General features: G+C 46.5%; 1 protein-coding gene across 4 annotated transcripts in view; it reads left to right on the top strand.

Annotated features, from left to right (window-relative positions):
- TBL1X (transducin beta like 1 X-linked) overlaps nt 1–7,629 on the top strand; it is a 208,543-nt gene that overhangs the window by 56,528 nt on the left and 144,386 nt on the right. The gene's annotated exons all lie outside the window — the stretch shown is intronic.

Below are 7,629 nucleotides of genomic sequence, written 5' to 3'. Positions count from 1 at the left end.
CCCCCCCCCCCCCCAGCCTTTGGAGAGTTAGGGCTGTATTTTTTTTTTTAAGATTTTATTTATGTATTTGACAGAGAGAGACACAGCGAGAGAGGGAACACAAGCAGGGGGAGTGGGAGAGGGAGAAGCAGGCTTCCCGCAGAGCGAGGAGCCCAATGCGGGGCTGGATTCCAGGACCCTGGGATCATGACCTGAACCGAAGGCAGACGCTTAACGACTGAGCCACCCAGGCACCCCAGAGTTAGGACTGTTTTTGAAAGTAAAAACATTTACATGGTCCACAAGTCCAAACTCTAGTAATAGGTATTTTCCAAAGTCCCATTCGCACTCACCTCCTAATCCATTTTCTTTTTTCTTTTTAAGATTTATTTATTTGAGAGTGGGAGAGAGAGTGTGCATGTGCTAGCTGGGGGAGGGGCAGAGGGAGAGGGAGGGAAGCAGACTCCCTCATGATCTCTGAGCTCAACAGGTGGCAGGACTGGGTCTCATGACCCTGAGATCATGACTTGAGCGGAAACCAAGAGTCAGACACCCAACGGACTGAGTCACCCAGGCTACCCCCCTTCCTAATCCATTTTCATTACTTTCTGCTGCTCTTCTGTGCTTTTCTCTGCATTTCTGTACTGTTTTTAAAGCCCCCCTCCCCCCGCCGCCAGAGATCTATTGCTAATTCTTATATTTGCATAAAGAAAATCTTAAATAGGTTTTATGACCGATGGTTATCAAAGCATCCTGTCTGTGCTGTTTTAATATTAAATATTTTACTATTAAGCTTAGTGTGTAGGATTTCTGGTGCTCTTTTGGAAAATTACAAGGATTTCGACAAAGACATGATGAGAAGACCTCCAACACCACGTGTGATCAGTCGATGGCCCATTTATGTGTGTGCGGTACGAGGACTATCAGAAGGGAGTAACACTAATCTTGATTTATATTCATGCAGACTAATGACTAAAAAACAAGGCACAAAGTTTATGAGTAAACAGTGTCATTTTTATAAAAAATACCACACCTTTCTCATGCTTGAAGGTATCAGTCGTCCCCCGGCCTAAGTTTCTTAGCAAAAATAACACGGAGAGTGTGTTTTGGACTCAGAAAGACCTTTTCCTCCCGGATGTCCAAGTGTAGCTTTTCCTCACATCCTCTGTGGCCTTGCGGCTGCCTGGGCAGCATCCTGTGTTCTCTGCAGCCCCAGAGCTGGGCTGGCGGGCTCGGCCACCAGGAGGTCAGGGGCCTCCTCTGGCAGTCCCCAGCCAGACCCTGCCGGCCACCTGGGTTTGTACACCCTTCATGCTGAGAATGGTTTGCACATTTTTAAATGGTTGGGTGAAAAATATCAAAAGATTATTTCGTGACACGGGAAAATACGAAATTGTGTTCGTAAAATTTCGAAAATTGTCAGTGAAGATTTGGAGGCGATTTTTTTGTTATGTAACCTCTGCATCGCGTCACAGGTGTGATGCCTTTTGGCCTTTCGGCTTAAAGCCTACCATATTTCCTATCTAGCTTTTTCTAGAAATAGTCTGCCAACCCCAGCTCCATAGAATGAGACCTTCCAAACAGATGTCAGAGATCGAGCGTCCCAAGCTGGTATAAAGCCACTCAAATTCTTATGTTTTATGAGTAAAAATAAGGGGAATTGTTTGCTCCCTTCTGTACGACGCGGGCCCCCTGGACATAGAGCTCCGTTGTGCCTTGGGCTCACTGTGCAGAATTCTTCTTGCAGGTCCTTCAGCCGCCTGTAGTTTCTGAGTGTGTGTGGGGGGGCCCGGCAGGACTCAGACACCTCACGGTCTGGACTGAGTAACGTGCAACAGCTAGTTCGCTTTGGAATTTTGGAGACAAAGAGTACTGCGACAGCTCCCCTCTGCTCAGGTCCTAAAAGCAGTGTGAAGGACGCTTTCATTTTCTCGGAGCTTCTACGTGGGGAAGAACGCCCTGGAGGATGGCATGAACAGATCAAACAGCATTCCGAGAAGGCAGGGCAAAGGGGACAGACGTGGCGCGTTCCCTCACCGTGCCCAGCCTGGACTAGTGCTCTCAGGAATCACTCAGAGCCCCCTTCCCTTCTGATCGTAGTCGCTTTGAAACGGGGCTGTGGGGCTGGGGTCCCACAAATAGTCCTCTTGGATTCGGCCCCAGGGTTCTGTGCCCTTGTTGCAGGGAGAAAGAGACGAAAGCATGAAAATCCTTTTTGGAGTCGTAGTGAAGAGGAGAAAATGAGAGCTTTGATGTAGACTCTGTTTCCAGCAGTCCATTTGATTCTTTGTCCACAAGCTGAATGAAAGTAAACAGTAATTTAGAGGCAATATTTATGTTAAGCTAGAAAAATGTCGGTCAACGGGGAAGATGGAATCTGGGTTAATGCAAGACCACCTCCTGAGCTTTCTCCCTGATTGCAGGCTTCGGTGTAAAGCTAATGAAAGGATGCAATTTCGGTTTCTCTTAGGGGCTCTTTAAAATCATCTTGGTAAAATATGGACCTTTTTTTTTTGCATGGAAAAACGCAGATTTTTTCCATAAGAGCTTATAGTTTAGTCGTTGTAAGGAATGTAGGTCAGAAAAGTGTAATGCAGAATTTATTGCATTTTTAAGACCTCTCAAAGAAGGTAATTCTGGTTGTAATTCACAGTAATCTGGGAAAGCAGATTGTTCTCGTGTCAAGGACTGTGTATGCCTTAAATAGTTCAGGCCGCACTCCGTGTGGGGACTTTGGGTAGCTTAGAGCAGCGATTCTCACCAGGGGCAGTTGTGTTCCCCAGGGAGCATCTGACAGTGTCTGGAGATACTTTTGGTTGTCACAGCTGGAGAGTGCAGGGAACGTTCCTGGCATTTCATGGGGAGAGACCAGGGATGTTGCTGGACATCCTATAGTACACATGACAGCCGCCACCCCAAAGAATGATCTGGCCCCAAATGTAAGTAGTGCCAGAGTTTAAACACTCTGGACTGAAGAATGTCTTAGAGCCTCATTTCCTAAGTTTTTAAATGTGAACTGTGTATGTAGACACACATAAGCATACACAGCTGTGTGTGCACATGGAACACTGCTCACTGCACACATGATGTACGCCATGGGACGACGTGTCTCCTGGTATCCACCTTTGCCCAGGGTATTGTAATTTTGGGGCACTATTGCATATACCATGTTGATGATGTTGGTGACGGTGGTATTAAGACCATAGGGCTTCTTCTGTTCTGCCCAAGGGTCCAAAGTAGAGTCGATACCATATTTTCAAAACGTAGTTTATATGTTACGATTTTTAGTATGGCGTGTTTTTTTTTTTTAATTAGCACGAGCATAAGTGGGAGGAGGGGCAGAGGGAGAAGCAGCCTCCCTGCTCAGATCCTGGGGCTCTGTCCCAGAACCCTGGGATCATGACCTGAGCCTAAGGTAGATGCTTAACCGACTGAGCCACCCAGGCGTCCCAGTATGGTGTATTTCAACAGAACTTTCGTCTGCCCGTATAAATTGGTTATGTTCTAAGGTTTCCCTTTACAACTTCGTGCTACAAAGCAGTGATGGGTAAAGAAATAGGGACTCGTATGCAAACATAGAGCCCCCTGTAAATATGGGGGGAGAATTGTATTGGCACATGATAGTTTCGGGGAATGCTTGTATTCCGGGATGTTGTGGAGAGGATATCTCTCCTTGTTTAGCTTTGGACAGGGAGGTCAAGAAAAAGAGAATAATGGATTCCTGGTATAGACGCTTCATGAGCACATTATGCCAGGCGCTCAGCAGCTGCTGGAGGAGCGGAGCATAGTTTCCCCCTTGAGAACCTCAGATCTGGTCAGAGGGGCAGGCGAGTACCAGTGTCCTCCATTGCTGGGCGCAGAGCTGCGTGGAAGGTGTGGTTGTTACTGGCTGCCCGGTCAGGACCTGCTGGACATGTGGGTGCCAGGCCCTTCGATGAGGGAGGAGGTGAGGTGTGCGGTGTCCCGGAAGAGGTGGGGCCCCGCCTGGGCGGGCCACGTTGTGCATAGCTTGGCCCCACTTGCCCACGAGTCCTCAGATGGGCCTCCACCTGGGCCCGTAAATCTGTGGTGGCATTTCTTCTGGCTTTGAGATCATACGTTTCTAGTTTGGTGTTTTAGGGAAAGGGGGTGGAGGTGTTTGAGGAATGAGCTGACGCTGTAGGCTTTGGGAAGATGGGGAAGATGGCGCTGATGGGCGGCGGAAGAGGGAGTGGTCTGGAATTCAGATGCCAGCCTTCATGCTGTGCAGCTCTGTGCTCTTGGGAAGATCACCCGGCCTCCGTCCATTTATCCATGATTTGGGGATAGTCGTGCATGTGGGGATTAAATGAATAAGATGTCAGTGTTTATGTGACTTCTGAGGTCAGGCTTGCATGAGGTGGAGCTGGCCAGACTTGCACCCACCTCTGGTTCTTGGTGTCAGGCCAGCTTAAACTATTAAGTGTGCAAGGCAGAGACCACATGTGCCCACCCCCTCACAATTGTCTACCAAAGAATGGCTGTGACTGCTGGTCCGAGTCCTAAAACTAGCACTCCCGTCTCCAACCCCTGTTTCTGCTGCCGTCACCGCACACTGGATCATGTTTCATCGACTCTGGGTGCTCTTCCCATTTCTTAAGACTGTCCTTGATGGTTGTGGCAGACAGAGCGTAGTCCTCCAAAGGTATCCCCATCCTAGTCCTGGGACCTGGGAGTATGTTTCCAGAATCTTGAGATGGGAAGATCATCCGGTGAGGCCGGAGTCCTCACAGAGGTGCTTCTATGTGGAGGAGAGTGGCAGGAGGGTCAGAATCAGAGAGGAAGTGTGTCCACTGAAGCAGAAGTCAGGCGGATGGGGGCCCACGGGTCAGAGGGACGTGTTCCTTCTGGAGGCTCCAGGGCAGAATCCATATCCTCACCATGTCCAGCTTCTAGAGGCCGCCGTCCCTCTGACCCGCTTTACACGTCTTACCTCCAGAACCCAGAGAACAAATCTGTGTTGTGTAAAGCAGCTGAGTTGATGCAGATTTGTTAACCACAGCCATGAGAAACGGATACCGTGGACAAGCCAGCCGGTGGTACAGTCCAGAGTTGAATACGCTGGGCCCAGGGGGTCCAGCTGAGAAGGGGCAGCAGATCGGGGTCCAGGACTTCTGCTGGCTCCTCGACGGCCTCTTCTTCCTCTTTCAGTGAGAAACACAGCCTGGCAGTGAGATGGGTCAGCTGTGTATTGTCGTTCTCATTGACCCTACCAGTGTGATGTACGCTGCCAAGATCGACCAGATTGGAATAGGTTCTTTTGAAGAACCTGGGAAAACAATAATGGCTCTACAAAATTCCGATATTATACTACTGGTTCAGTCTGAAATAGAAGAGTATATTCACAGAAATAAGCTGCAATGAAAGCGGGTGAGTTATAGACATCTTTTTAGCACTGCTGAACTTCGTGCTTGTCTGGAAGAAAGCTCTACAACAGGTTCATTAGCTATTGGGCAGTTTTTAAAATATATTTTACTGTCATTCTTGAAGCTTTTGTCATGTGTCACAACAGAAGATTGAATTTCTTAATCTACTTACTGAATTTAAAATCCATTTAAACTAGGGCTTCAGGTGTTTGTATTCTTGACTCCTAATAAGCAGATATTCTAGTGAGTTTCATCTTCTGGATTCTGTTGTGACTATAACAGCATTTTATGTATTGTGGTTTTCATTGCAAAGCAGCTGAAAATCATGTTATGTATAAATGTGACTTGATTCAATAAAATTTATTGTTCAGACGTAATTTGAATTAGAAAGCCCTTCTATATGCCTCTTACCAAGTTAAATTATGCAATATGCGGGGTGCCTGGGTGGCTCAGTCGGTTAAGCGTCTGCCTTCGGCTCAGGTCCTGATCCCAGGGTCCTGGGATCGAGCCCCACATCGGGCTCCCTGTTCGGCGGGAAGCCTGCTTCTCCTTCTCCGTCTCCCACTCCCCCTGCTTGTGTTCCCTCTCTCGCTGTGTCTCTCTCTGTCAAATAAATCAATAAAATCTTTAAAAAAAAAAATTATGCAATATGCTTTTGACATTAGAGGAAATGCACTATTTAAAAACCTTTATATCCAAGCAAATGAAGTTTCCATTTTTTTAAACATTGGAAGTTGTCTCTAGTTTTTTGGTCATATAGTAGCAATATGTTTTATTTAGTATTTATACACACATACAGATATAATCTTTGCTTCAAGGATCTTAGAGTTTTTTTACAAAACAGTTCTACTGAGGCATAATTTACATAAGCACAAAATTCACTTGTACAATTCAGTGATTTTTAGTAAATTCATAGAGTTGTGCAGATATTATCACAATACAATTTTAGAACATTTGTCAGCCCAGAAAGACACCCTGTGCCCACGGAAAGTCCTCCCCTCCCTGCCAAGCCCTAGTAACCACTAATCTTTGTATCTCTGTAGATTTCCCTATTCTGGACATTTCAGATAAATGGAATCCTACAATATGTATCTGTTTTGTCTGATCTCTTTCATTTCGTGTAATGCTTTCAGAGTTCATCCATGTTGTAGCATGAGTCAGTATTTCACTGTTTTTTTTATTGTTGAATGATACTCTCTTGTTACAGATAGACCATAATTTGCTTATCCATTCATCATTTGATGGACATGTGGGCTGTTTCCACTCTTTGGCTATTATGAATAAGGTGCCATGAATGTTTGTTTGTTTACAGGTTTTTGGATGAACCTTTGTTTTCATTTTTCTTGGGTGTATTCCCAAGAGCGGAATTGCTTGGCCATATGAATTCTGTTTTTAACTTTCTGAGGAACTGCCAGAGTGTTTTCCAGAATGGCTGCTGTATTTTACAATCCCACTCCTGATGTATGAGCATTCCAGTTTCTCCATATCCTCACCAACGCTTGTTATCATTTTTCAAAAAAATTATTGAGCTGCTGTTAAAACGCCTACAGTGTCACCTGTTGAGTAATTAGGAAATTAGGGATTTTCATTACCTGCTTTAGAGACCACAAGCTCCTTAAAGAAAGGAACTGGGCTGGTCCTCTGCATCTGTGCCTTGTAGCGAGCCTCTCCTAAAGGTTGTCTCAGTGGATGAGACAATAAAGGAATTAAAGAATAATTCCCAACAGAGAAAGGAATCGTGGGGCACCACTTGCCCAAGGGCCCGCGGAGCCAGGCCTTGGGCCCAAAAGATGACTTCTGACCGTTGAGTGCTCGTTCTGTGTCATTTGTCCCAGGAGATAAGTTCCCAGACTGAGTGAAGCACTTTTGCAGGTCGTTAACCTTCATTCTGTACGTCTGAAGACCGTACTGGAAGACTCGCTTGGATTTTTCAGGGACAGGCTGAAGTTTGAGGCATTTGGAGTGAAGGCGGGTTTTTCACACACAAGTCCCAATGGAGGGAGGACAGTAACACCTCGATTGGTTCTACAGCCTCCCATGGGAGATGCTGTAGAGACCACACTTGGTTGTAATGTAACTGCTCTGAGATGTAGATCTCTCGTGCGCTCTCTTTTTTTTTTAAAGATTATTTGAGAGAGAGCGAGTGCACAAGCAGGTGGAAGGGTAGAGGAAGAGGGAGAAGCAGATTCCCTGCTGAGCCTGGAGCCCGACGAGCGGCTCAATCCCAGGACCCTAAGATCATGACCTGAGCTGAGCCACCCAGGTG

This window comes from Leptonychotes weddellii, chromosome X (genome assembly GCF_054177405.1).
Source record: "Leptonychotes weddellii isolate Sample4059 chromosome X, ASM5417740v2, whole genome shotgun sequence".
Taxonomy (NCBI): Eukaryota; Metazoa; Chordata; class Mammalia; order Carnivora; family Phocidae; genus Leptonychotes; species Leptonychotes weddellii.
This window is presented reverse-complemented; position numbering and strand designations above follow the sequence as displayed.